Source organism: Rhea americana, unplaced genomic scaffold (assembly GCF_003343005.1).
Source record: "Rhea americana isolate MKP2758 unplaced genomic scaffold, rheAme1 scaffold_233, whole genome shotgun sequence".
Lineage (NCBI taxonomy): Eukaryota > Metazoa > Chordata > Aves > Rheiformes > Rheidae > Rhea > Rhea americana.
The window spans coordinates 665,046-692,976 of NW_028186350.1; the positions used below are offsets into that span (position 1 = coordinate 665,046).

The 27,931-nt window shown below is 41.1% G+C and overlaps 1 protein-coding gene across 4 annotated transcripts in view; it reads left to right on the top strand.

The window, feature by feature from the left end:
• The first annotated feature begins 900 nt into the window (after positions 1-900).
• Positions 901-27,931, top strand: part of SGMS1 (sphingomyelin synthase 1) — a 94,057-nt gene continuing 67,026 nt past the window's right edge. For 3 of the 4 annotated variants that reach the window (XM_085306153.1, XM_085306152.1, XM_085306149.1), the window contains exon 1: positions 901-1,033. The gene's annotated coding sequence lies outside the window, so the exon portion shown is untranslated. Of the gene's footprint in view, positions 1,034-11,504; positions 11,571-27,931 lie in introns of those variants that run through there. The other variant, XM_085306150.1, reaches the window with a different exon arrangement.

Genomic DNA, 27,931 nt, shown 5'->3' on the forward strand with positions numbered 1-27,931 from the left:
CGGGCCGGGGCGCGGGGGGCTGGGCGGCGTGACAGGGCGGCGGGCGGCGGCCGCGGGGGTGACATGTCGCGACTCAGCGGGGCCACGGCGGGTCCGGGGCTCCCGGCGCGGCCGCGGTGCCCTCCGCGCCGGTGGTGCCTTCCTCTCGGGCACCGAGGCCCTGGAGGGGCCGGTGCCCTCAGCTGCCGCCAGGGCCTGGGACTGCCTCAGCCCCCTGGGAGCTCGGGGGGGGGGCTGAGGGGATCTGCTCCCCCCCCCCTCCCGCTGCGGGGGGTTGTCGTGGGCAGGTCGTCGTCCCTCTGCTGCGGGGGGCTTGGGGGGCAGGTTCTCCCCCCCCCCCCTTAGTGCAGGGGGTTTGGGGGGCAGCTCTGCTCAGGCCCAGGGGCCCCTTCTCCTCAGGGACCGTGGCCTTGGGGGGTCCCGTCCCCTCAGCCCTGGGTGTCTGATCCCCTCAGCCCAGGCCCCCTTCTGCTTGACCTGGCCACTGCCTTGCAGGGTTGGGGCCCCTCAGCTGCAGCAGGGCCTGGGGGGTCCCATCCCCTCAATCCTGGGGGGAATCCTAGGGGGCCCAGGGTGTCCAGTCCTCTCAGCCCCAGGGYACCCAGTGGAGAGGATCTGGTCCCCTCAGCCCAGCAAGCTCTGGGGTGGTGTGGCCCAAACGGCACCCTCAGGGTGCAGGGAGTCGCCCCTCATGAAATTATGGGCCAGACAACCGCAGTGGCCATCCACCCGCAGCCTGGTGCCTGGTGGGGATGGTGGGGTGACTGTAGAAGACACGCGGCAGGACCTGCATCTGCAGATGTCCTTTCTGCTGTGCTGTCCCTCCTCTGCTGTAAACAGGTTGATTTCTCTTCTACGCAAAGCTCTAGGTGTCCACTGTGCTGTACTGTGCATGCACGTGAGCGAGAAGGAAATCCCTCTTGTAGAAAACATGCGTCGAAGTAGCTTGGACCCGACATCACGAGACCTTCTGCATCGTGCCTAAGGGTGCTTCCCCGTCTGTGAAGGGTGTCCTGTGTGAAGGGATGATCAGGTAAAACTTGGCTGCAGTGCTAGAGCTTGGCAGTGTTTTCCTGAACTGAACTGCAGCAAACTGTATTTTTTGGTGTGTGTAGGGAAGACTCTACAGAGCTAGAGTTGCGCCTGGTGCACTGCTGAAGTGAGAGCTCTGGGAGAGCTGAGGTGATATGGGTATCTTGCAAGGTCAAAACAGTGTAAGGTGGAAGTGAAGCTAGTGCATGAGCCTGAAGCGGGAGAAATTGAGGTGGTGGGGGGGAAAGCCTGAAAATGTCAAGATGTGGTGGTGTTAGGGTTGTTTTAAATCTGTGGTTCACTGGGTAGTGGCAGCCTAAATGTGTCAGGGGCCAAGAGGCTTAACGGCAGAACTAATGCTGAGAGGCCTTGCCTTCAACACCAGTACCTTCGCAGGTAAATAACTCTCCTTGTTTACTTGTGAAATTGCTTGCTGATTGAAGGGCTGGATTATTTGAATATATATTTTTTGGGTGTATAATGTATGTGGCTGTCTGATTACTACTGTGTGCCTGCTAGAGGCCCTATTTTGATCAAGCTTTCTAATTTATTCAGTCTTATGTGAAAACCTCATTAAAGAAGGCCTGGAGCCTTCAGGGGCTCTCACTGTAAGTAAGCGAGGCGAGGGTGGAAGGAAAAAGAAAAGGGTATTATTTGTAAAGATGGAGATCTGCCATATTGACATGGTGCCGATGAAGCTTGCAGACACTGGTTCACGCGCTCTCTCTTAGTGGGGCTAGAAAGAGCGTGTTGATGTTTCAAACCCACTGAATTTCCTGTTGTCCAAAGGGCTGGTATCAGCATCAGTGTGTCGCTGTGTGACAACAGCTTTCATAGAGATTGCTCCAAAATCTGTTTGGCCTCCTCMGTTGTGTGGGGATGAGAATGATTTGTATTAGCCTTCTTGCCAGTTTCCAAGCTAGCATAAAATTTAGGCATCATTCCTCATAATTCAAGTCAGTGGAAGCTCTGGGGTGGGTTTGGGCTTGGCTATATTTGTTTTGGGAATGTATTTGGGATTGAAAGAGTGCATACTTTGTGTTTTTATTTTGTGAGTTTTTTGGCGGRCATTGAAATTGCTTCAGCTTTGTGAACTTGCTTGCAATTTGGAATGAAAATGCAATCAACCCTCTTTGGTTGCAGATAAAAGATAAATGCTAGTTTYAAAACAATAAGAGACCCCCTCCCCCCAAATTTAGAGAGATTGCATTGAGTTTTCTGTGTGTATGTAGAACAGAATTAAATTCAGCTCAGATGTCTTTAAACTGTATTTGTAATCTGTTGTAATCTGTGTATCAAACTTTGATTCCCAAATCATTTGTCATGCTTCTTTCATCTTTCACATATTAACCTAGCGACAATATATTTCTATGTTTTTAATTATTTTTAAAGGAAAACTTACAACACTTACAAATTTAATAAACTGAAGTCCTCAGGTAATTTTTAGGACTTGGAGGTAGTCATGAATATTCTGACTACTCAGGATTAGTGGTATCTTCAAAAGAGAGTAACTTAATAGCTCCTTCTGTATGACTGTTCTGCATGTATATCATTATTTCTCTAAGCATTATGCAAACTTTAATAGATGCTGCTTTTAATTAAATAATTACAGAGTTCTCTTTAACTGAGCATTCTGAGGATGAATGCGTACATTATTGGTGATAGCAACTTAAAAATTCTTTCAGCTTTCTGGTCACTACCATACTGTGTTGACGTTCAAGACCAGTTAATTGGTGTGCTAAATATGGGTAGCCTGGGACTTGCTCAGATTTAATAGCAATTTAAGTCTGGSCGTAAGGAACAGTCACTGAATTAAGACTTTTTAATTGGGGCCACTGTACATCGTGTAAAATGCTCAGGCAAAAATAATCCAGAACCTTTTTTTCCAACATGTCAGATAAGGCCTCTTTGGAGGTTAAAAAAAAAAGAAAGAAAGAAAGAAAAAAGAACTGTGTAAAATCACCTGAAAACTAACAAGGATAGTTGCATGTGGTCGTGAACACTGGTTCTGTAGAACCTAGCATTAGATCCTTCTCTTGAAAAACACTGTATGGTTCCCACAGACACATGTTGTGCAGTACGGATTTTTAAGGCTTCACAGCGAGGTAGTCCAAACTGTTCTTTGCTGAAAGGGAGCAGAGCACCTGAATGCTATTTTAGTCATAATTCAAGTGTAATACATCAAAACCAACTGTATGTATAGAAATGCTCTGAAATAGAGGTGAGGCCCAAAATGGGCTCAAAAACCTGAGTTTATGATTTGAGARTTTGAGGCTCATAACTTGGCCCACCTGAAAGAAATGGCTAAACACTGAGCCTCTTGTAAACCTACAGAGTTTTTCAAAAGATTTCAGTGTTGTTGTAGCTCTCTTGCACCCAGGAAACCAATACATAGACGGGGGCAGGTGGTCCTCCAGAGGCTGATGTTCTGCATGACCTTTGTGCTGTCAGCTTGGAAACTATGTTCTCAATGTACGTGGGTTTATTAACATTAGTAATGATAAGTCCTCTTCCTTTTTTTCCCCACCTAAAATCAGGAAGAAATGTAGAAGAGACTTCAGAAGGCATGAAACATACTGGCTGTTGGTGGAGCTTTCAACCTAAGTCTGCTTTATGCTTTTGAAATGTRTTGGAGATGGTGTTTGGTGCCAGTCATATGTGCTTGGCTTTTGTTGATTTAAAAACAAAACAAAACTATGTTAATAAACTACTAAGTGTAACTATTTTCCCTATGCTACATATAGTTTGCTAAAATAAGAGGATATTTAAACATTTTGGGAACACTTGTCCATACTGTTTGTGGTCTTATCAAGCACTAATGTAGTTGGGAGAAAATCCTTGAAGAGGATTTTGCCACTCAAATTTTGTTCTGACAGTTCTTGGCCAAGAGTAAGTAAGATTAAAAAAATAATAAAAAGTCTGATTTAGGAGTGTATTGCTTGGCTTTTAAAGGAATGCAGCTTTTTATATTAACTTATTAGTGTTTTTTACGGTTCATTCATCCAAGTCAGTAGATTTCTTTATTCAAAGTAAAACACTTTTAAGCCTTTAACACAAAAGTATTTTCACTAATGTTAGGTTTCACCCGAACAGGTTTGCACCGTTTTAAACAGAATTTCTTCCTCTACTAAACTGTGGCCCAAAAGCTGTTTTCTCTCTTAGACTTCCCAGGGTGGGGCATCTTCTGCCTCTTTGATTTGTAATCACTTTGTGGGTGGCTTTCACAGGGTTCAATGCAAAGCGTATTGCTACTTGGAAAAAAGTCTTAAAGGAATCCCTGAAAGGCTGAACTCTAGCTTGTTTTGTTGTTGGTGGTTTTTTTTAATGTAGGAAACCATAGCTGTGTGAAAACTGGCAGCTTTCTCATTAAATTGGATGAGGTGCAGGTGTGCAGTTGGAAAGTGAGATAGGAGAATTCCTCAGGTGTGGTAGCTGGACTGGCTTATTTCAGGGTGAGATGCAATATCTCATCCTCATCTGTCAGCTGGGATGGGGCTTGTAAAATTTAGCGCTCCTGTGAATGTCCGTGCTGGCCTCTTCCTTCTGAGGAGCACAGGTGAACTGAGTAGTGTTGCCTAAGTCTGCATCAGGTTAAGTTTTCATCAGCGAAGAGGCGGGAGAAAACGGAAGTATAAAATGGCAGAAGAGACTGTGATTCCTGTCTTAAGAGCTGAAACAGCATTATCTGAGATTTGTTGCTTGCAAAATCCAGCAGTTTGCAAGGAGAGCTCGTTGAATAAGGCAGCTGCTTTTCCTCTCCACTCTCTTGTTACATGCGAATGTAGCTCTGTATTGTACCTGGAGAGAAGGGCTTTTGTGGCCTTAGCTTAAGAAAGATTTTTCAATAGCTGCCATCTTTTCCTGGCTAGCTCATCCTATGCCTTTAATTTCCTTGAGTGGAAAAGAGCATAACATTTTGGAATGTCTTACCATTTTCCTTGTTTGTCCATTAGTGTATTAGCTTCATTCTGTGTGTGTGTTGAATACCATTAAATGTCATTTGCATAGTTAATGTTTGGAGTGCTGAGATTTGTACTAATTGAATTTAAAATCTTATACTTGGATTTATTAAAATGGCAGATTTAAATGATTGAAATGCTTTAGCGGGAGACTACGTGTTTGCAAATTTGTTCTTATAAGTGAATCTACCACTCTGTTTGTGGTATATTCAGAAGGAGATCCTAAACAGACAGATCAGGTTTCGATGGGGCTTTACTATCTCTTTTTTTTATTACGATGTGGTGACAGCTGGCAAAATCCAGTATGTTGGAAGTGCTCATGCTAAACATCTGTTCAGGGTTATTGTTGACCCTAAAGTGACATTAAATGCTTCTATAAAAATGGTAAGTGGGGAATACAGAGCCTTTCTTTTAGGTCGAAATAAATTTCTTCTCCTCCTGCAGCCATAATTCTGAGTGCTAGTGGAGACAGGGTAACTGTTAGGGCTGTTAGTCCTTAAACTGCGTTGTGCTTTCTTAAATTTTCTGTGGCAGGATCTGATTTACTTTTGTTTTATGATATAAGACCTTTTGCCTCAGTCTGATATCTGATGGTAGTTGTAGAGGATGGTCTGCATAAAACTCTTGGGTTTAACACTTCATCTTTATTCTTGATTACAGCCAAAGAACTGAGGTCTAATCAGACACAGAAACAGATCTTACCACTTACAGGAGTCCCTACCGCTGCTCTTTTTGTAAGGTAGAGAGTTAAAAAAAGACCTTTGATTGGAAAGAAGTCACAAAGATTGTGTTTACTAGGTTTTCCTAGTAGCATGGCTCTATGCCTTTCTAGATAGCACAGTGTTTTTAAAAAGCTTGTCTTGAAATAATTCTGTAAAATCTCTTGATACCGCTCTTTGACCTTCTGCTGCTGAGTTGGCATTTTGTACGGTCTTCTGGCATGAATTCTTCTGCCACTTTCAAGTAAAAATCTACCACGCATTGAAAAGTTTGACTCTGCAGTTGAGAACTGTGCCAAGCTATAAAAGCCCTATTTGTCCACAGAATGGATTTTTGCTTGCTAGGAAGGCTTGGATAGTACTTCGGTAACTGCATAGGAATTGTTTGGAATCTACATGCTAATGAAACAGCTCCATATAAATTGAGCTATCATTTCTGTTCCGCTGTGAGGTCTGTAATTTGTCTTCATTGCAGCCTCTGCTCTTCCAGATAGAATTTTATGTAGTCAAAATGTATGGCTCTGGAAAACTTTGTCGGGAAAGTAAATTTAAAACTATTTGACAAATTTAACGGTGGCTCTTGTAGTGAGAGAAAGACTTTGAAAGTAATTTGAAGGTGATTCTTGCAAAAATACCTGCTCAGGTATGTGAACGACATGCAATTCCCAGTGCACGCTCATCATTTACTGATAGGAGCAGCTCAGATGCCYGTGGCCACTTCAGCACTAGCATTGTTAGCTGGCTTAACTGGTGAAGACATGTTAGGATTCAAAGTCTGTTTGCTTTAAATGAGAGTGAAAATCTAGAAGTAGCAGGTGGGCAGGCAGTGGGAAACTGCTAGCTAGTAAGAGCGGTGAGCTGCGATGCTGCTGCTTATGAAGTCAAAGGTGCATGAAAAATATAAAGCACCAATGATCTGATGATTTGAGTGTTCAGGGAAAAAAAATCGAGGCTAGTAAGTGAGTGAGCAACAAGGCTTAGAGGAAGGAAGCATGAATGGGTAGAGAAGGATGAATGTAAGCAAGTGAAGRCCCCAACCGAAATAGTTACTTGACAAAATACATCGTTGTGTGTTTGCATCAGMACCTCTGGGATGCCAGAATATAGGTTTGATGGAAATGTGATTTTATGCAGTTTTAGTCATGATGGTAGAAACTGGGATTTACCAAAAGCAATACTTAGGAATGGGCTAATTTTTCTTGTCAACTCTTTATGAAAAAATGCAAAAACCTTATTAGGTAGCAATGGGCAATTAACCACAAATTAAAAAAAAAGGCACATATAGACTTTATTTTCATGAATTTTCTGTTTCCGTTTTTCTACCTTTCTGCCTGTAAATAGATTATTTATCAAAGGACACTTTTTTTTTCTTTTTTAATGAAGCCTARATTATGTGTGTCAAATGTGGATTACTTGCATTCTGATACTTCGTTCATAATTTATTTGGGAACATTTGCAAGAGAATGAGTAGTTGAGTTGAGAACATACAGACCCATCTAGCCCTATATCTTTTTTCCAACTATGGCCGACGTTAAGGAAGGACCAGAAAATAGAGCAAGCATCTAAGACTACTTCCCAGCATTCAGCCAGTTTTCTTACCAGATGCTTTTTGAACTGGCTCTGTCATATTTGTGTCCAGTAACTTTTGGTGGAGTCCTCTTCTACAAACTTTTCCAGCTTACCCATGTAAATGTTTAGCATCTGTAATGTCCTTGAGACAGAATCCCAGTTAAATGCACTTTTTGTAAGGGTAGTTAAGATTGCTGCCTAGCATGAGATAACATAGGAAATAGTCTAGGATAATCTGAAAAGATAAACAACCTATGATTGATTAATATTGTAATCTCAGTTTATGTCCAGTTTAGCTGTAGATATGCTGAAAGGAAATGAGATGACTAGAAAATACTAGAGGGTGAAAAGATTAGCTAGCTAGGGTTTCTCACTGGCAGAAGCCAGAAAACCAGCAAGCCAGCTTAGTCATTACAAACTGGTCAATAGTTTTTTTAATCTTCTGTACAGATGAGTAACTTTATATTATCCTGGTCTATGGCAAGTAAATACATTCGCTAATATAAATGTAAGTGGGTATGGTTACACTTATGAAGATCACAGAATCATGAGAAGATTTAGGTTTGAGTCTCTAGCCCAACCTCCTGCTCAGAGCARGGCTAACTTCACATTTTTTGAAAATCTCCAGGGTTGCAGACCTATTATGGTAAGAATCTAATTTGAGATTTTGGGAGGAGGTGACTTTTGTGCACCCTGAGGTTCCCATCTCATGCATAGAGACCGTCAGTCCTGCAGGTTTCRTTTGGTGTTTCCCAGTTCTTGCACTGACGGAGGCAGTGAATGGTCAACATGTGCCAGCCTGTGATTTTGTAGACCTGTGTTACAGGGTCCCCTCTGGGTTGGGTCTCTTGCAGAGTGAAGAGTTTCAGGCTTTTTGGCTGTTCCTTGTATGGAAACTATTTTGTGCTGTTGGTCATCTCTATTGCCATTCCCAAATCTTTTCTTATTCTGCTTTATATTTTTTGAGATGAGAGTGGAGAAGAGGGAAGAACCTGAGCTGCAGATGATATTCATGATACAGGTGCACCAGATTTATGCAACAGAGAATGCGGTTAGCTGTTTGGTTTTCTGTGCCTGTCTAATTGAGCTGATGTTTTCAAGGAGCTATCAGTTACTCCTTGAGGATCTTAGTTCTGAATAGTGTTGGTTAAATCACAGTTCACTTTGTACTGGCATTTTCTCATAAGCATCACTTTATAGCTGTCTACAGTGAACTTAATTTGCCAATTTATTGAGTGGCCACCTATCTTTAAAATGCTGTTGTGATTCTTCACATTAGATTCTTTTCTGTGCTAGTATTACACAAAGTACTCGAGACATGAAATGTTTTCAGTGTACTATCCAGCATTTTTACAGACTGAGCATGTTGAACAGGACTGATACCTGTAGATCTTCACTGGCAGAGGTCTTTCTACCAAGAAAACCGAGCATTTGTTCTTTACTTTTCTGTAATCTTTTTTATCAATCATTTTTCTGTGCAAGGATCTTTCCTCTTATCTGTGGCTGCTTAGTTTATTCAGGAGCTTTTGGTGAGAGACCTTGTCAAATGCCATGAGGAAATAAATTCAAGTAGACTGCGTTAACTATATCTCCTTTATCTGTATCTTTTATCCTTCGACTCYTTTGAAGAATTCCAGTACACTTAGAGACAAGATTCCCTTTTCAAAAGCCCTGCCGGAGTCTCAGTTAGTTTGGAGTTTTATTCAGTAACAATCTGGGAATTTTGTTTTCATATTCAGGACATACGTTATTGGTAAGAACCCATAATCTCTTCATCCTGAGTTGTTTAAAAGCAGAATATATATCAAAACCTATGCAAAATTGGTGAACATCCTATGTTTTTTTAGGTAAAACATGTCCTTTCCTAATGCCTGCTGCATTTTGTTTGTTTTTTTTTTCTTTCAAGCAGTTCCTCTAATAACTGCATGTTGAAATTCAGTCAGATGCTATGCCATGCTACTAGATTAATTACTTATTTTTATGTGCRGATTTGTTGGCAACCTGGTCAGTGTCTGGACCTTCTATCTGAAGCTTTGCAAAACCTGTAAAATGAAGGAGGCTTTGCCTGCCTAAATAATTCTTGCCTAGCTGAATTGCTCTCTGCGCTTAAATGACATGCRATATTGCATGTGGTCTTTGGTCTTTTTATTCCCTTAAAGGTGTCCTGAGAGCATTTGAAACGGGGTTGTATGTGTGTTCCCATTTTTTACTTGCGGCATTGCTGCAAATGAGTTCCCTTTAGTGCAGTGTACTCATGCTTCTCGTGGCAATAGTGTCAGAAAGGAGAAAGAATTGCAAGCACATTAAAGATCCAGCTGTTTTAAGGTGAAGGGTCCAACATCTGATCTTAGCGGATATGGTAAAACTCGTCATGGAGAATTAAAAAGCCAAAATAGCATGGTAATTTTGGAATCACAGCGATTATTTAGATTAGTTTCCCTGATTTCGGGAGAAATGACTTCCAACGTTTAGCTTTGCTGATTATCAGTATCATTAATAAACTATATCTGAATGCTTTAGTGCTCAAATAGGTTTGTAGAGGCAACTGGCTCACTCCGGAAAACATTTTTTATATTGTATGAGAAGAACTGATTTCTTGTGGGATCTCCAAACAGATGAAGCCTTTATATATTTCTCGTGTGAGGCGCTACTAATGTGATTTCTAACTGTTCTGCATAGTTGGACTTGACAGGGTGAAATGATTCCAGAATAGCTGGGTATACAAATGTACAATCCAATAAGTATACCCTGCTCCTTTTTGAATGTCAGAAAAATAACTATATCTTGTAGTCTTGGTTGGTCACGTGTAGCTGGGACATAGTTCAGTTCTATCTCCTGCTTGAGCTTATCACATCAAAGTTAGCTTTCTGGGTTAAACTCATTCACAGCTGTAGTAGCACTGATTATTTATTATTCCCCTTCTCTTCCTCTTCCCATTTTATGGTGTTAAAGTCTGTCCCAGCGGGTCACAGAAAACTGCATCTTGGTCTTTTGTTTCGGGGGAGGACCCTGACTTCTAGCAGGGGAGGACCTTCCAGGGAAGGAAGCGACAACCTAATGCACATTAGCACGTGGGATCTTGCCATGTAGTTGCTGTCCTCACTAGTGTTTTTTATAAAGTAGCGATTGACTTTGCTTCTTTGAAGTCTGTGCTGTGCAGAATGCTAATGGTAAGCTCTGCCTACTGAAGTGGAATAACTTCTGTGGTGAACAGTTTGTGTCTGATGTGGTGTATGGGGAAAAAAGGTTTTTTTGGGGGGTAGTTGTGGGACCCTTAAGGCCAGATGTCACAGAAAGGGTGCCTGATCTTAGTATTGTACAATTAAAATATTGATGCTATTACAGTGATACTGTATCAACCTTGACTAGTCTGTCTTCTCAGAAGAGATTTCAGAATTTACAAAGCCGTTTCACAGCATCTTAGATGAACTGTATATGTGAACGTATGCTTGTACTTGATGTGTAAGTGTATCCAAGATACAATTAAGCATGAAATCAGTCCGTGATTTAGGGTCAGAGCTTGCAGACTCAAGCGGTTTGTGTGTGGAGCTTTGGGTATTTCTTGCATCTGCTTGTCATTCCTCTTAAAGCTGCTAATTTTCACCAAAACAGAAAACAAAGATTTCAGCTAGAAAGAAGGAAAAGGCCATTTATCTCTGCAGACACTGCAAAGCAAGACATTTTCAGTATATGCTCATTGAAATGAATATGCTGACCTTTGTGTTTATAGCTCTAAAAATGGTGGGAGAACTAAAAGAATAAGAGAGAAAGTCAATGCATTTGTCTGTGCTTCTCTGGAGATATTATCCCCATTTGGATATGGAAGTTTGTTTCCTTTTAAGGACTCTTCAAAAAAAAAAAAAAAAACTTTTTTAACCTTATCTGAAGACATTTTCATAAAACAGAGGTGCTTCACTGTGTGGTCATCTTAAATCAGAGTTAATTGTTTATTTATATTGAGTTGCTGTGTGTTTAATAATACATACAGCTTGCTTGTAGCTTCCTCTTAAAGAAAAAAAAAAGTCAAGCCCTTAGAAAGCAGATTGTCTTGTACAGCGAATGTTATGTTTTGAACAATGTACCCTTCTTTTATGATTATTTGGTATTTTTATTGCTATGATTTACATTCACAGGGTGAGGGCAGCACTGTTCCTCCAGTGGCAGTCTGAAGTGAGATCTCTCCATAGACAAACATTGAAGTTAACTGTGCTGGGGAAAAAGAGCAGAGCTATTCCCTTATCTGGAGCCATTTGCGAGTACTTAAAGCTGCATGTTTAATTCATTCCTAAGTGTAAGTATTGATATGCAATCTACTTGCGATACAGCAATAAGTTGCTTAACAGGGCATTTATATGTAAGTATTCTCAGTGTGATATTGAAAGCATTCCTGAATTAAACCTGCTAGTCAAGGGACTACTTGTCATCCAAGTCAGTGGAGGTGAGCTTCGGCTTTCAGCCTCATGCACAAGTTGGAGGTGACCTGAAACCTTCCTAGAGTAGAGTTTCTGCCCATCCTGGACTGATCCTCATGCCATTCCTCCATGTCTTCCACCACTTCATGTTCCTTCAGGCTTTCTTGAGGGCCTCTTCAGACCTCTGCTGCCACTGCCTTGGCCCTAGGCTCATAGGTGTTCATGGAACTGATGTTCATGTTCATCTGCAAATAATTTCCTAGTAATTGTGGTGGAGGAAAAGGGTTAAAATATTCTTGGAGATTGTTTGTAGTAACTGGTAGTACTTGTGATTGATCAAGTATGTATAGAGGACTGTCTTTGAAAGTGTTAAAACAGAAAACAGTCTGTCTTGCAAGGTCAGCATCAGAAATGTAGGGTTTGTGTCGATTTTTCTTTTTCTTTTTTTTTTTTTTATATTTTATATCCAGTTTCACAGACAATGAGTCACTTTGTTTCCTCCCCCTTTTTTTCCCTAATTGACACACATTGCAAGAGCAATTCAGTCTGTCCTGAATTGTTCATAGAAAGACCCACACCTACATGCCCATATAGAGCAGAATCCGCTCGTGCTTTTGGGACTTGAAATATCTCTTTCATAACCACCAGCTCAGCAGCTAAGCTTATTAGCGTAAACCCTTTAGTTGTTCCATCCAGGTGATTTTTTCCTCCTTCCCCTCATCTTGCACCCTCTCAGTGCCTCAGGGTGCAGCGATTGCAGTAGTTTTCTGCCTTCTCAGAGTTGGTGCCAGCTTCCAGGGTACATTGGAGGATGCTTTGCCACGGTAACTGTCCCTGTGCTCTCTCTTATGGCCCTGCCTTTAAGCAAGTAAAAAGCAGCATACGGTACTGTCCTTGCCATTTAGAGGAGCCTCTTCCTGTTTGTGCGCACAAGTGAGCATGCACATATGGATTTTCACCAAGCTGTTTGCAATGAGCCGGACCGAAACCACCAAATGAAGTCTCCCAAGTTCTGCTCTCCCTGACTCAATATGACGTGGTGTTGTGCTTGCTTCATGGGAGATGCAAGTACGTAGCCATTTTCAACCAGAATTGCATCCTGGATCAAAACTTACAAGTCTCAAGGTCTGCGGAGAGCTGCTTTTCACAGTAAATGCAGTGCAGCACAACCTTCACTAAGCAGGCTTAATTCTGGGCAAGGGGAGGTGAGCCGCTTGTGCAGCGCGAGGCAGATATTGCCGTTGCGCTTTGGGAAGTGGGAGTGTGTGTGCCTCAGACAACAGCGTGCACACAGCCTCAGAAACCTTGTGGTTTACCAGCAGCATGGGGGGAAGCAGCCTTCGGTGACAGCGTGGTTCAGAAGTACAACGGATCCGCACATCAGCTGAAGCGATTCATTAAACAGCAAGAAAAAACACGTGCTGGGGTGGGGTGGGGGGAGCCTCAGTGCTGTGTGGGGAATAGGTGAGGTTTGCTAAAGAATTTCCCTGGCTCTTGATTCCTGCCTGTCTGTGGGAAGCTGGAGTTGGGGATGAGCGTTCCCGCAGGGCAGGGGAGGGAGAACTGGCTGTAGTTACTGCCTGYATAGGAATTGCCTGCTCTCCATCCCTCCGGAGGATTAGGACAGATTCCAGCAGTTAAGGAGAATTAGCAGTTGCTTGGCTAGAGTAAAGACTTGTAGATAGTGTCTTGGGGACGGGGAGCAGAACGGATCCCTTTTGGGGGAAGAATCAACTTTTGATCTAGGTGTAGCTTGTTTTATGGCCTGTAGTTGGCAGAAGGTGGAGCCCCAAAACATGCTTTTGCTAGATTTAAGATCAATTGAGCTGTAAAATCAGTAAAGGTGTCTGCTGCTTACAAGTAGAACATGTTGCACTACTGGTATTTAGGAACTGGTTCTTGCTGACTCTTAAATTTCTGCTCTTACGTAGGGAACCGAAAGAGGACAACTCAGAATCAACTTCTTTACTCGAGGACTGTAGTTTACTATCACTGGACTCCAAAGCAGAAATGGGTAGAATGGGATTCTGTTTGATAATGTAGTGATTTCAGTGTTTGTGATACAAATGCTCTTTTGATATTGTTACTGCTCTCCCTTTTGAACAAGGCATCATGGAGAAACGTCAGGGGTGTGCGTACATGCATGTATGTCTGGGTCCTCTATACTGATACCAAGTCCTTGCTCCCAAGCTCTGGTTTTCCCTGTAGTGCCAACTAGTCCCAAAAGGGACTAATTTTCCTTTGAGGAAAATGCAGCTCAGTTTCTCGATCCATTTTTTTTCCAGTTTTTCAGAAAAAAATAGTATTGCGCTCAACTAGAACTTGAGCATGTATTTCCAGAGTTCCTTTTTTTTTTTTTTTTTTTTCCTTCTTCCCTGTCATTTTAATGTTTTGGACCCTTTCCTAAACCTTTTGATTAACTGTTAAAATTGGAAGAGGCTGTTTGGTATTTATTAAGTTAACGGAAAACTTGAGTAACAGATGCATGCAACCATTATAAGAGATGGCCTCTTAAAAAGGAAGTAAGTAAAAGCCAAGGTAATGTTTTYATTATTGACAAAACGTGCTTGGAAAGGATTATTCGTCCCTCGCGTCTGTGTAAATGCTAGCTTTCARACTCCCAGCTATTAGTATTTTTTAATAAGAATGGAACATAGAGGGAAATTCCTCCCTCAATCCCATGTCCAGTACTTCAGTTTCTTCAAGGAAGTTACTTGTCTTTCAAAAACCACATTTTGGTCACTGGATACAGTATCGAAGTTCGCTATAGAAACTGTCAGATGGAAAAAGGAACTTAGCCCTTTGTTAAAATGCTAAAAAAACTCAGGAAAACTCTTCTCTTTGATCCCAAACTTAAAACCATTGAGGTTACATAGTAAAAACTTGAAGAAGGTGAGAAATAACAAATTAAACACCAGGGAGAATAGGTCTGAGGGAGGGGAAAAGTTGGGAAACATAAGTGAGTGGGGAGAGGAACAAGCACTAGATGGACATGAACCATTTGTAACACTAGGATTGCTAAAAAAGCAGCTATAGTTGGTGTGCTAGTGCAGGTCAAAAATAGGCTACTAGTATTTCTGGCTTCTGTGGCCTGAGGCTTTTAAAATATTGTGCRTGTAAAGCTACTTAGGTATCTATGGCAGTGGGACAGTAACAACTCTTCAATCCAGCATCTGGGCTTGCTGCATTAGCTCTGCCATTGTGTATTAGTCACATTAGTCATTAGAGCTGCAGTTCAGGAACAAAACGACTTTCAAGTCTTTTTCTCCTGCAGCTTTTCTTTGGAAATGGTCAAAGTGAAATTAGAATCTTAGTATTTTTTTGCATGTGTGTTGATGGCCTTAGTGTCAATTCTTCGAATTGAATTTTGCTTCTCAGAAATGCAGTTTGCCTCTGAATGGCTGACTTTCTGAGGAGTGCTAAATACGCYACGCAAGAGCTTTAAAGTGCTTCTTTGCCACAGTTGCTTTTGTAGTGGCCCTGTAAGTTCTCCTGTCCTATGGGACTTGGTTTTGCCTAAAAGGCCGCTTAACAAACTGAGCACTCTCAAAAACAAACTTTGGAAGAAGGCTTTTTTAATAAGCAGTTTCTAAATGAATAATTTAGGATGAAGGATTGTTTCCTGGCAGTTTACAAAGTAACCATCTCTTAACTGCACAGGAAGAATGCTGGAACCATGCACAGATGCTTTCCAATATACAGAAGAAACAAGATTAAAAAACAGTTGCTGAAATGTGGCAGGGGTGCGGTCCAGTAAATTCTTCTTCCAAGTTGATGGGTTTTTTAGGTCAAGACAGAGGATAGAAAACCCTAAGGATATGAAATAAATTTCTGCTCTGAACTCCAGGAACCCTTGAAAGTCAGAATAACTTCTTTGGTTAGCTGTTTCGGATTTTTGTGAGGTCTTTCCTAGAACTGAGCTGTACTTAGAATTTTGTTGCATATGGASTTGAGTTAGCTTGTTTATGGGCATGCTGCTCTCCAGCAGAAGAGATACCCACTGTCCTCTTTCCCCCATCCTCTGCCACCAAGAAGTCATCTGCTTCTTGTTAATACATGTGTGTTAAGCCCACTTAAGAAGCACTAAGATCTAGGTATCAGGCATCAAACTAAGGATGTATTAATTTTTAACACAGAATAGCTCTTGCTCGTCAGCCATTCTTGTACACTGCTTTGCAGGCTGTTGAAAGYGCCTGTGTGCCCTTCACTGGGTTGTTCTCACAGTATCTTTTTCTAACTTTACGTTTTATTTGCAGTGAATTGCTGTTCAGTGCAAACCCAGCTTGAATTCATTGCCTTCAGCAGGGAGGCTCATGTGCAGGTCTCACTTCTGGTTTCTGCAACAAAAGRATAAATAAATCTCTCTTTCCCAGGAGGCTGAAGCCAGGGTCACAGGAGAAAAGGGTTTCTGCTAAATTTAGCAGGTGTGACAGATGACAGTAAAACATCTTTGGGAGTTCAAGGTCTGTGGCTCCTCTAAGCACTGCATATTGCCAAGAAACCTTACTGCTGAACTGTTACATTTTACAGACACAAAGGAATAAACCAGTACCAGCACACTGATAGCAGAGCCTCTCTTTGCTTTGCCTCCAGAGACCCAAGAAACAGGCAAGATTTGTGAAATTTAGGAGCAGGCTGCACCTCAACCTGATTACTTGGCTCCATCACAGACCCAGCCATGGAATTTAATACTCCAGGAGAGCGAGCATATATTGAATTACTATGTCATTACCTATGTGATGCTGCTCTGATGAACAGATCTGTCTCTATCTTCTTCCTACCTTCCATTCAAAACTATGAAACCAAAATAATTAGGAAAAAGRAACATGGAAGATAATTGTAATGTAATAGCAGATTTGCTGTCTCAGTTTTGCTCTACTTAGCACACTAGTTTTTAGTCTGTGTGAGATATTTGTGAGATGCATTTGGTAAATTAAACAAAGAAAAAGRTTCACTGTAAAAGAGGGGAGGAATTGCGGCAGAGCTTCACAATGTCAGAGGTTCTGCTTGTCATTCTGGGTCTGCATTCCCTCACCACTAGCTAGCTGTCTAAGCTCAAAATTAGCGCTCAAGAAAACCTGCTTCAGGAAAATGAGTACTTGATATTGGCCARTTTTCTTCTTTTTCTCCCCCAGGCTTCTTTTTCTCCCCCGTGCAGAGCCTGCTACCCAAGTCTGGCTATGTAGCTCTGTTCATACTCATCTCCCTCTGCCCCTGCACGTGCTTGGATAGTGTTTCATGGACCAGTGCCGAAGGAGGATGGTGAGAATCCTTAGCTTGATCACAGGATGCAGTTGCTTTCAATCCCTTGTGCATAATATGAAAGAGTAGGTGTGAAACGTGCTGGTGAAGCGTCTCAGTGCCGAGCTCCTGCTTTGATGTGTCCCTGCAACATACACCTGCAGTGATGTGAGAAGTCCATTAATTCTCAAGGCAGTATTGTATGCAAGAAGATGCCAGGCCAGGCGCAGAAGATGACTTTGTGTACCGAGAAGTCATGCGAGTTTAAAATGGAGATCTGATCATGTGTTGCACCCTCTTATACCTTTGTCTCATTTTCTCTGACCTTTGGATTCTCCCAAAAGCTAAAGTTTTGCTACTATCTTTGGCCCACTTGTAATTCTGTTAGAAAAGAGCTTTTCTAGTTTCTTTTCAGTACTCATAGATCTCCCTGCTGAACCAGCACTCAAAACCCTCTTTAGCTCTGACAGGATGCGCATCTACCTGCTTGAATGTCGCAGTGTCTTCCTCTTCCATCCCCAAGCAGGCTCGTTTAATTGTATTATTCCCCTATTACGCAATTTTTAACCAACTGCAAAATGAAAAGGTCTCATTCTTGGTGTGTTCAAGTTTGGTGTCAGCTGTTGTTTCTGTGCCCTTCCTTCCTTTTCTTCCTGAAAGGGGGTTGAAGAATGCGAAAGGCTGCTGTAATTTTTCCGGGAGCAGCGTGACCCATGTAAATCTCTGAAACAGAAGGAAATAGGTACTGCAGAAGAGAGGATGGCATTGGGTGTGTAACTTGGAAAGATCTCTGGGGAGCTGGTGCTGAACCATAATATTGCTAATGAAAATCGAGGCCTGATAGGGCATCAGGCTGATGCTTTAATTGGACTAAATGGATAGTGGATAACTGTGTCCCTTTACAAGTGTTTGAAGCCTGAGCAGGTGAATTTGAGACTGAAGGTTGCTTTTCTTTACAGCCACTCAGCCTACGTTAGTACTAACATGTATATTCAAGGATACGAGGAAATTTTCCATGTTGCTCTTAGTGCTCTATTGATTCCTGTAGAGACTAAATTTGCTATGGGTCTTAGTTTGACATGTTTTTGAAATTTGTTACAACATAGGTGAAATTTGTAAGTCTACTTACGCTTCTTTCGGAATTAGGTTTTCTCTACCTGTCTATCTGTAAAGCTTGCCCCTCTGGAAGGGGATGGGAGGAAGAAAAGGGATCTCTTATTTTTAAAGGTTTCAGGTTTTATATGCTGCATTTAAGCAAATCGACTAATTTGGCACTTGTTATGGCTACGTAACTGTTTTTGTCCCTAGTGAAAAAAAAAAAAAAAAAAAAAACTGGCAGATACGTCTGTCTGGTTTTACTGTTATGTGGTGGTTTTAATATTTGGTCTTGGACTTGTTAAATACTAAATGATAACACACTCTTAGACTTTTTATAGTGAGACTGAAATTATTTTGACTCAGAGTGTATTTTCAGATAAAAGATACGGTAATTTCTTCTACTTAGGGTCAGGGCATTAAACCTGCAAGTTTCTGCTTAGGTTCCTAGGCCATGTCTAGTTTTCTTATATTTAGGTGTCACACAAGGCTCATTTTGAGGAACTATCCTGTAGTGTTGTAAGGCTAAAGTTAACCTTATGGAGGGTAAGCACCAAGTTGACCAAAGCTTCCCCTAACTTACCCTCTTCTGTCTTTTTCATATATTAAATTGTCTTGGTTTCACTTCTTGCAGTTTCTGTTTGAGGTCTCTGACCACACTAGACAAATTCTAGTTTTGAAGGTAGTATGAATTAACGTCTTACTGCAAAGGTCCATGCAAATTTTGGTACCTTACAAAGAAATGGCTGTCAAACTGTAGGGCTTATTTTTTAGCACGTATGTTTTTGGTGATGTCCAAACTTGCCTTTTTGTTGTTCTAATGTAGTGTAAGATCTCCTAGTATTTTTTTTAACATAAAAGTAGAAGTGCATGCAAGTATGTAGTATTATTTTTCAGGTAACTACATGTAATGAAGTTACCTGAAGAACAGAAAAAAGAAAAGTTTGTATCTGCCAGATCACTGCTTAAGAGATGAGCCTGTTTTTTTCTGTTTGTATTCTACATTTTGAATGTAACTTGAGATAACTTCTTTGTTTAACTAGACAAAGCTGATGAAGTAATGAACCGGTGTAGAACCGCCTCAGTTGGGAATTCCCTGACAGAGTCAAAGAAACCACAACCCAAGTAGAAGTACCTGGGGCCCTGGGATAGGGAGCCTGCGGAGCCAAATAAGGAGAGAACGAGCAGGAAGTTGCTGTGTCATACCGAAAAAATGCATTAATCAATTAGTGGTAGGGAACCAGAGTAGTGAGACTGGAGATAATGCTGTCTCTTTTATTCTATATAGGTATCTTGGTCTTAGAAGAGGCAGCACCCCACCTGATTTGTGCTGTTGCTGCTCTGTGCATCCTAAAGCAGAGATCAGGAATCGAATATGTGGAGGGCACGTCTCTAAAGGAGAAGAATTTCAAACTGGAAAAGGAAATTCTTTCTTGTTGCTTTTGAACTGTAACGTTCTTAATATTGCTGTCCTCCAGTTCTGTAGCCTTGAGATACTTAAATTGAGTTGTGTTGAGTGTTAAGCTTGAAAATTTCCACAGTCAAATGTCAGGCTTTTGTCTCTGGTGTCATCGGTGTGGTTGATTCTTCCACTCTTCAAAGACCAACCCTGATAACATGCTTTGTGCAGAGCTTTATTTTTAAGGTGGGTATGAATGAATTTCAGTGTTAGCAGATGATCTGCTGGTTAGCTGGATTTCACTATTGTAATTTAAATTGGGGATTGGACTGCAGGGAAACTCCCTTTGTTTTTATAGTTGTCGTCTTTAGCCCACTTGCTAGGAAAGATCCCATAGAGAAGGATTTGCTCTACCTTGCTACACACTGTAGTTTTTCCTACAGATTAGTACAATGTACTCTCTGTTGGGCCAAGTGAGCAAGAGTGAATTGGCACCCCAGCTTTGTCTTCTGCTTGTCCTCACTCTTGCTATAACAATCTTATTTTGCATATTATTAAGAGCACTATATTTGCTTTGCAAAAAAGTTCTTTACAGTAATAATGTCTGAAGGAAGAAAGTTTATTCCCATATCTGTAGGAGCTGCAGTTCTTTACTATGTAAATGCTGAAATCTATGTATTGCTTTAATGTTTCTTGGAGCTAAAATATTTTTGGATAAACAAAGCATTTCACATACTCTATAAACCGTTTGCAGGCAACCCTTAGCCTCGCACTGGAATGCAGCCATTGTGAGCACTTGAACAAGGAGCTCTAACGCAGTCAGGAACTGGGAGTGGGAGGCGATGGGCAACGTGGAATATCTAAATGTTAATTTTGATCAGAATATCAGATTCCAAAACAGTTATTTCATGAAAAACTACTGACACCACTCCATTTTTTTTTCTACARCAATTTACAGTTTCATTTCTCCCCAAAATGGGCACAGAATATTGCTATATACTGAATAGGAACATTTATGTTACAAAATGTACTTGAGGAGTGCTGGCTTGAAAACAGCTTTGGCAGGTTGCACTGTGGAAATATAGCCTGGCAGTGAKAGCAGAAATGAATTTGGTAAGCGATCTGGCAAGTATGGTTTAGCACCAAATACTTGGAGGTAGCAGATGTGCATTCTCCTGCTATTAGACACAGTGGCATTGTCATTTTTCATTTCAGGCAGTGCTATGAACGACTCTATAATCTGTTGGCAGTGTTGCTGCTTTGTCCTTTTACTTTATAGGCTGCTTAAAATCCTAAAGGACATAGGAAGTCCGTATCTTTGTTCATTTGCTGAACTTTTGCTAGCAGCATTAGAGGCTCAGGTGATGAGCTTTGGGGGATTTGCTTTTCCAGAGCTGGTGCCTCTCATTCTAGACTTGTGTTCACATGAAAGAAGGTATGAAGGAACTTTCTCTAAAAATCAGCTGCTATGCTACCTTTGACACTTGAAAAGCTTATACAATATTTTAGGAATCAAGGAGGAGCCTATTTAGATGAAGTTTATATCTGGAAGTTTCTCTTACAGGGGAGAATCACAGTTGTGGTATTTGTTATTTCATGGTAAGAAAAGGTTCCTGAAACATCTTCATCTCCCTGTATTATTATAAAGGGGAAGAAGGGCTTAAGTGTTCTCAACCTGGCTTTTTTTTTTCTTTTTAGAGAAATGAGAGAGGAAAGCTGACAGCTTACAAATCAGAATAACAGTGTAAACATACCTGCTTGAATCTGTAAGTAGCCTGATGCAACTCTGCAGACCCCAAAAAGAGAGAATTTTTTTTTTCCTCCCTCCCATCCTTTCTGGATGGTAGCTGCCTGCTTGGCACAGAGACAGACGGGTGGCACTCCCTCCAGATACTGCTGTGCACACAAAGAGTTTAAGTGGGATCAAGAGAAGGCTGAAAACTATTTGGATGGGGGATTCGCTGAGGGTCACTCAATGCTGGCTTGGGGAAACTCCCGGAGCCAGAAATAGTCACAGCCTCAGAGGGGAAGAACTTTGTCCCAGGGCACAGTGCTTTGCTTCTCTTACACCTTGATCCAACTGACGGGGAGCTGTCATGAGATTTTCTGTTGTATGAGGACAGCATGGAAATAAAATCGCTGAAGCTTGGAGTGACTGGATTCAAGGTTAGTAATAGCAGAGGCAAATGCCAGACTTGGTGCTTGATACAGCACTGAAAGAAATCCCTGCAAAGAATAGCCACTGATCTCGGGTCTCCAGGGCATTCACTTCAGTCCAGAGAGACTGGGAGAACAATACCTAAGTGGCTTTTCAAAGCTCTAGATGTCATTGGATGGGAACAGGTCAGGAGAAAGAATCCACTGATTTATGTGGCATTGACGACTACCATTTCACAGATTGGGGTTTTTTTTTGTTTTGTTTTGTTTGTTTGTTTTTTTTTTTTTTTTTGAATAAGTTTTCCTGGTCAGTAAGGTGAATTGAAAAGGTTAAAATGGGATAGCTGTCCAACTTTTGTGTACAAGACTGTACAAGACAGTGTTTGCTATTCTGATACTAATGCAGTTTTTCCTTGTAGAAGAAATATTGAATCATATTTTAATGGCTAATCTTTTTTTTTCCCTTTTTAAGCAAAAAGTCTCCTTTATAAACCTTTGCCCAATAACAGCACATTTTTGCATAATCAAAAGAGCTTTCACTTATGCAGTAGTTTAAGGAAAGATTGTTGGACACTTTTTTAGTATATTTGTCAAATGAGTGGATTTTTTTTTTCCTCACTTCCATAGAGGTCTTGCTTGCTGTGCATCGTGAAGCAGGTTGTTCATTAGTTTACATACAAAGCTTGAGTGATAAATATACTAAATTGTCCTCAGAGGATCAGGGAGGCCAACTGCTTCCTACCTGGGACACAGGGCAGCAGGCAAAGGAGACATTTAGCCACCAGCGGAGGATCATGTTTCAGAAGTAAAATCTATGAATTAAAGCTGTTAACCCTGCTGGAGTCCCAAAACCACATAACAAACATCTGTTTTTGTGCCCCACTTACTTCGCTTAACCTCTTCTAATTCCACAGCCTGCAGATGACCTTCCCTCTCCTCTCTGCCTGTGTTGCCTTTGAGATCTGTGCGTTAACTTCAACAGCTTCCACCTCGGTCTCCTGCCCTTGTTGCCCAGCCATCATCATTACAACCACCATACTATCCAATTATTTAAACATCAAACTCATAGTAACTGTTCTCTGATTAAAAGCTGAAACACTTAAGTATGAGAAATACAAGTTTTCAGCTCTCCAGTCCGTGAAGGGTGCAGGTCCTTTTGTCAAACTAGTTACTCTGATTTGTGTCTTTGTAAATAAATTCTGAACAGCAGGTGTTGCCACAAAATTCAGTAGAAATATTTAGTCCCTCTGCTATCTGCTATTTGGAGGTGAAAAACTTTTTATTTATTTATTTTTTTAAGATGCTTGCAAAGATGGATTTAAGGCCTGTTGTTTAAAAATACCTGCAAAATGAGAAGAACTAAGAGTAAGTTGATGTGGTTTGTTCCAGAGTCAGTCAGCAACAGGAAGGGTTTTTAATGTGAAGTCCTATATTTGATCTACATACAGTGTGAATTCTGGAGCATGATGCTGTTTGCGTGTCAAGGGGAACCATTTCTGTCTCTGCCTTTAGCAGACCATGCTTGTTGTGGTCTTCACCTGGAACGGGACGTAAGGGCAAAATAGATACTGATCAATGGAAAATGATTCAAATTGAATGCCAGACCCAGGTATGATTGATCAAATTAACCAATATAATCTACATTAGTTGTTATCAGAGAGGGAAGACAGTAAACTGTAGTTGTGGTATTATCTATGTCAAGAACAGCAGCAACTCTGATCATACCTTGTGTTCCTTATTGCTAAAACGGTCTTCTAATGAGCTCACAAGATATGCCATACAAAAGGTCATGGACTGCAGTGAAGGTTTATAATTTCCTAGCCGTTTTTCAGGAAGAGGAATGTGACCTTTTCCGAGTAGGTTTACCAATCACAGGTTGAAGGAATCCCAGACAGGTTGGTTGGTCAGCAAAGAGCATGCATTTCTTCAGAAGCCAATGTTGCAGCAGATGGCATTTCATTCAAAAAGATGTTATTAGCGGTATACCTTGAATTGATTGTCAAGGTTGAGTTTTTTTTTCAGAAAGTCCATGTATTATACATAGGCTGGATGGGACTGCCAATAGGAGCTATATGTAGTGGAAACTTTCTTCCAAATATTGATCCACAAAATGTGATCTCCCCAAATAATTGGACTTTTTATAACCTAGAGTAATTATCTGGAGAGGTCCAATATGAATAAAGCATGAAGAATATCCTGAAAATTACCTAATTGTGAGGTAGAGATGTATTTTTTTAATCTGTATTCCAACATAGTAACTGGCTTGTTTTATGAGAATTAACTCATCTTATTTTCTATTTTCAAAATATTTTCTGGTTGATCCGGTAAGTTTTGAGCATCCCACCTTGCCAGTGCAAGTGGAAATACCAGTGCACACAAAGCCACTTCTTGGCATCCTGTTATCCATGTAGTTGAGAGATTTCCAAGAGTCAGTAGAGCAATTTGCACCCTAAATAAGGAGATGTACGAGTGGCCAGGTTTGCGGAGAGAAGTCCACCCTGGAAAGTGTTACTTGGAGGCAGGAATGGTTATGTTGGGAGCAAGGAAAAGGACCTTCTTCTGATAATGGGGATCGTTATTTATTGCATAATCCTGTCCTGCTTTGGATCTCTTAAGACCTAAAAATAAGTCCAGGCAATAGTCAAAGAGGTGTGTGGGTCCAGCTGATTCTTCATGGAGGCTGATTCCTCCTTTGTGATATTGCCTATCTGCTGTTATTTAGGAAGGGACCTCAAAACTGTGACCACCCAACCAATTCTCATGCAATCACTTTCTTCACCCTTCTAAAAATTCTGTTTAACCATTTTTAAAGCATAAAATGTAAACCAGGACTTGCTGGCATATTAATTATTCAATTTGATTATAACAAACATTTTAGTGGACTTTGTCAGGCTAGTGCAGTAGATGCACAGGCATCTTTGGGTATGTGATGAAGAGCAGTGGTATACTGCCATCATAAAAGGACAAAATGCTTTTAATAACAAAGTAGTTGTAGACACAGTTGTTTCCTTTTGTCAGTGAAATCTTTTGAGTTTTCTCACTTTGGTTTTGTTCACAGCCGTCTGTTTGGGAGACTTGGACGCTATAAGAGCTAAACCAAGGTAGTCCAATGAATAGTCTTGCCAACTCACATCATGATGTTGCTGTCCCAGGATGTGGCACAGGAGGGCTAACACTACAGTACTGTTAAGTCCTAACAGGCAGCGTATTAGCTGTTTTGCTAACTTATTTTCATACAAGAAAGATAAAGGGGATGTTTTGGGGTTGCCTCCCTTAATGCTTCATTGAGTACTGATTAAAAGGCAGTGTGAGGGGGTGGGAATTGCATATAAATCTTCCTGAAATGGAAATGAGAACCAGAATGTTTGTTTATATTTGTGTTGCCTTTTGCAATAAAAGACAAAATTTAAAATGGCAGTTAGCCATGAAAGCAATAGTTGGGGGGAAAAAAACTTGTTTAATGGAGTGTGCCTCCACTGCAGATCTGTCCACTAATAAAGCAAAAAAAATTCTTCTTTTCTTGCATACCCTTTTATTGTGGAATGAATGCTACATTAAGATTAACTGTATGGATTTATTGTCTCTGCAAAAAAAGAGTGCAAAGGCAAAAAACTGTAAATTAGGAACAGTTTACAAAATAGGCAAGTGATTAGCGTGTCTTTGGAAATGTTTTCTGTGTAAGCGTTGCATCACAAATTTTACTGACTTCTCATGTTCAAGGAGTAAACTATGAGGAGCACATAAAGGAGAGTTAAACATTCACTCAAAATCCCTTTCATTGTCTTTAAATCGATCACTTTAACTTCTTTAATCCAAAAACAAAGTGCGTTGGGGAACTTCTGCGCTGATCTATTCAGGCTGAATTTCTCCTGTGTGTTTCGAGAAGCACTTTAGTGTGTGTGTGACAAATGAGAAGCAAACATACCAGTGAAAAGTGGAAACACGTTTGCCTTTCTGTGCTAGGGTATAAAATGAAAGTGCTGCTCTTATCATTGAGATTCCTTTTCTAGATAGCAGTTGTTGGCTACCAAAATCCAGCCTTTTTTAGAAGTTCTTGATCTTTACTGTTTATGTTGGCTAAATAAGTAAGGAGACAGCCCACTCTTTCTCCTTTTGTAACACTGCTGCTTGTATATGCTTAAGTGGGCAGAAAAAGAGGGAGAGGAGAGTCTTGAACTGCAAAGCTTCATGTCTGGGCTTTGCAGCCATGGCTCATGTACAGGACAAGCAGATGTAGGTGTGCAATAGTAGCATTCACTTGAAAAATAACTGAGTGTTATTGAAAGAAATTATTTGCCCTTGCTGGAAAGCCAGTACGCTTCAGTGAGCTATAATGTATTTAAATACATCAGTCATAGATGCAACTTCAGTTCTAAGCGTGTCCTAAGCTGAAGGCTCTGCTGGTTGCAATATGTTCGATCAGATGCTGTAAAATAGTGCCTGTATTGTGAATAAGCTAGAGATGCTCTTTACAATCTGGAGTGACCTTGAGGATGAAGGCAAGAGACATTATTTTGTGCTACTGAAAATGACTGTTAGTTCTCAACTATCTTGTGGTATATAGAACAACGTGGCAAGTAACTTAAGAAATTAATTTTCATAGCATCAAACCCATCAAAACTGCTTCTTAGCTGATGCTTTTCCATTAAAGAAATACTATGAACATTAAAGCAAGTGCTATCATGGAGCCGAATGTTGTCGTGTTATATGCTAAAATAGAAGCGGCTTCTCTCATGCCATTACAACTTGCTATTGCTTAGCAACTCCAGAAACTGAACTACTTCTATAAAGATATTAAAATGTAGCTTTAGGATTCTGGGCTCTGAACTTACCTACCTGTAACTCAACAGATCAGAAACCATCGCTGGGAAAAAGAGAGAACAGTACTTCTCTATGGGTAGGAGTAGAGGATGGAGGAGTTTGGCATACAGGCCAATCAATTTAGGTAAGATGCACCTTTTTTGGAAAAATATATTAAAAATGTTAGTTTTTCAAAAAAATACTGTGAAGTGCTGTGTGTTCCACGGGTAAGCAGAAACATAGAACTGTCTGGGTAAGGTTTGATGGGAGTTCATCCCTGTTAACTTCATTTACCACTGAAGTTACACCGCTAATCATCAACCTGAATAGTTTCTGCTTTCTTCCAACTGGCGTAGCAATAATTCTGTCTGAGGTGGAGGAGGTTTTCTTACAGTATACACATAGCTTTACATTTGAGGTGGAGAAGCTGCAGCTGGACAGTATCAAGCACACCTGGAATGCTTGCAGCACCCTACAACACCTGCTGATTCCTGACTTGCTCATTGAAAATTTGTGTCTGCGTTTGGACAGCCGTTTCTGTTGTACAGTCTGTTTGGTCAGGTGGGATCGCCGCTTTCTAGAAGAGCGGGCCCACAGAATTTGTACCCTTGCCTGCATCTCACCAGAGAGCTGCAACAGGTTGGTGCGAGGCTTTCTGGGGATTCTACTGGTGCCGCTCTTAGCAGTGCGTGACTCTTTGGGCTTTCTAAAACCTGGCTGCTGAGTGAACGCCCGCAAGCAGGGAGTATTATGTGTTTGGAAGGCGGCTGTTGTTTTGAGATGAATGCAGTGCCGTTACTCATGGAAACGGGGCCGCCTTCTTCACTGAAGAAGTGCTAGTGGGTGTCATGGGATGAGTAACTCATCTTACATTTAGTAAACATTAGCTCTACGCTCTTATTACTACACTCATACACCAAACTGGGCATGATAGCAGGACTGCTACTCGGTAACCACATGGCCAGCAAGTACGTGATAGCTCCATCCAGAAACATTTTGCAGGGATGGACAAAAGCCATTTCACTTCCAGCGTGTTACAAAGAGAAGTATTCTGGTGGCACATTCGTGTGGCTTGTCCTCGCTGCCTGAGGCTGGGCTGGTGGGTGTGTGGTGGGCTGTGTGGCTGATGGTAGATTGTCATCTTCTCTGAAGCACTTTAATGAAATATGCTTGAAGATGAGGCAAAAATGTGGTGTAAAATCCAAGTATGAGTTCCCAAGTAATTGCAAACGTAATGAGAAAGAAGTTAAAGTAGATTTGAAATTAGCATGCTGCAGAGTGTTTGCTTGTTGGCAGCAGGTTATTTGGATTTGGTTCTGCTTCAGAAGGTAGAATTTAATTTTTTCCCCACTCATATTTGAATGGAAATGTATGAATTGCAATTTTCTAACTAATGCAAATGGAAAGAGGAGGCCATCTGTTTTTCCTTACCTGAAAGCTTCTTTAAAATAGTCTACCTTCCTTTTTGTCTACCCCTCTCGAGGAGTCACAGTGAGGCAAGTCCAATGGGAGGTGATTCTCTTGGGTATCGCTCTTTTTTTTTTTTTT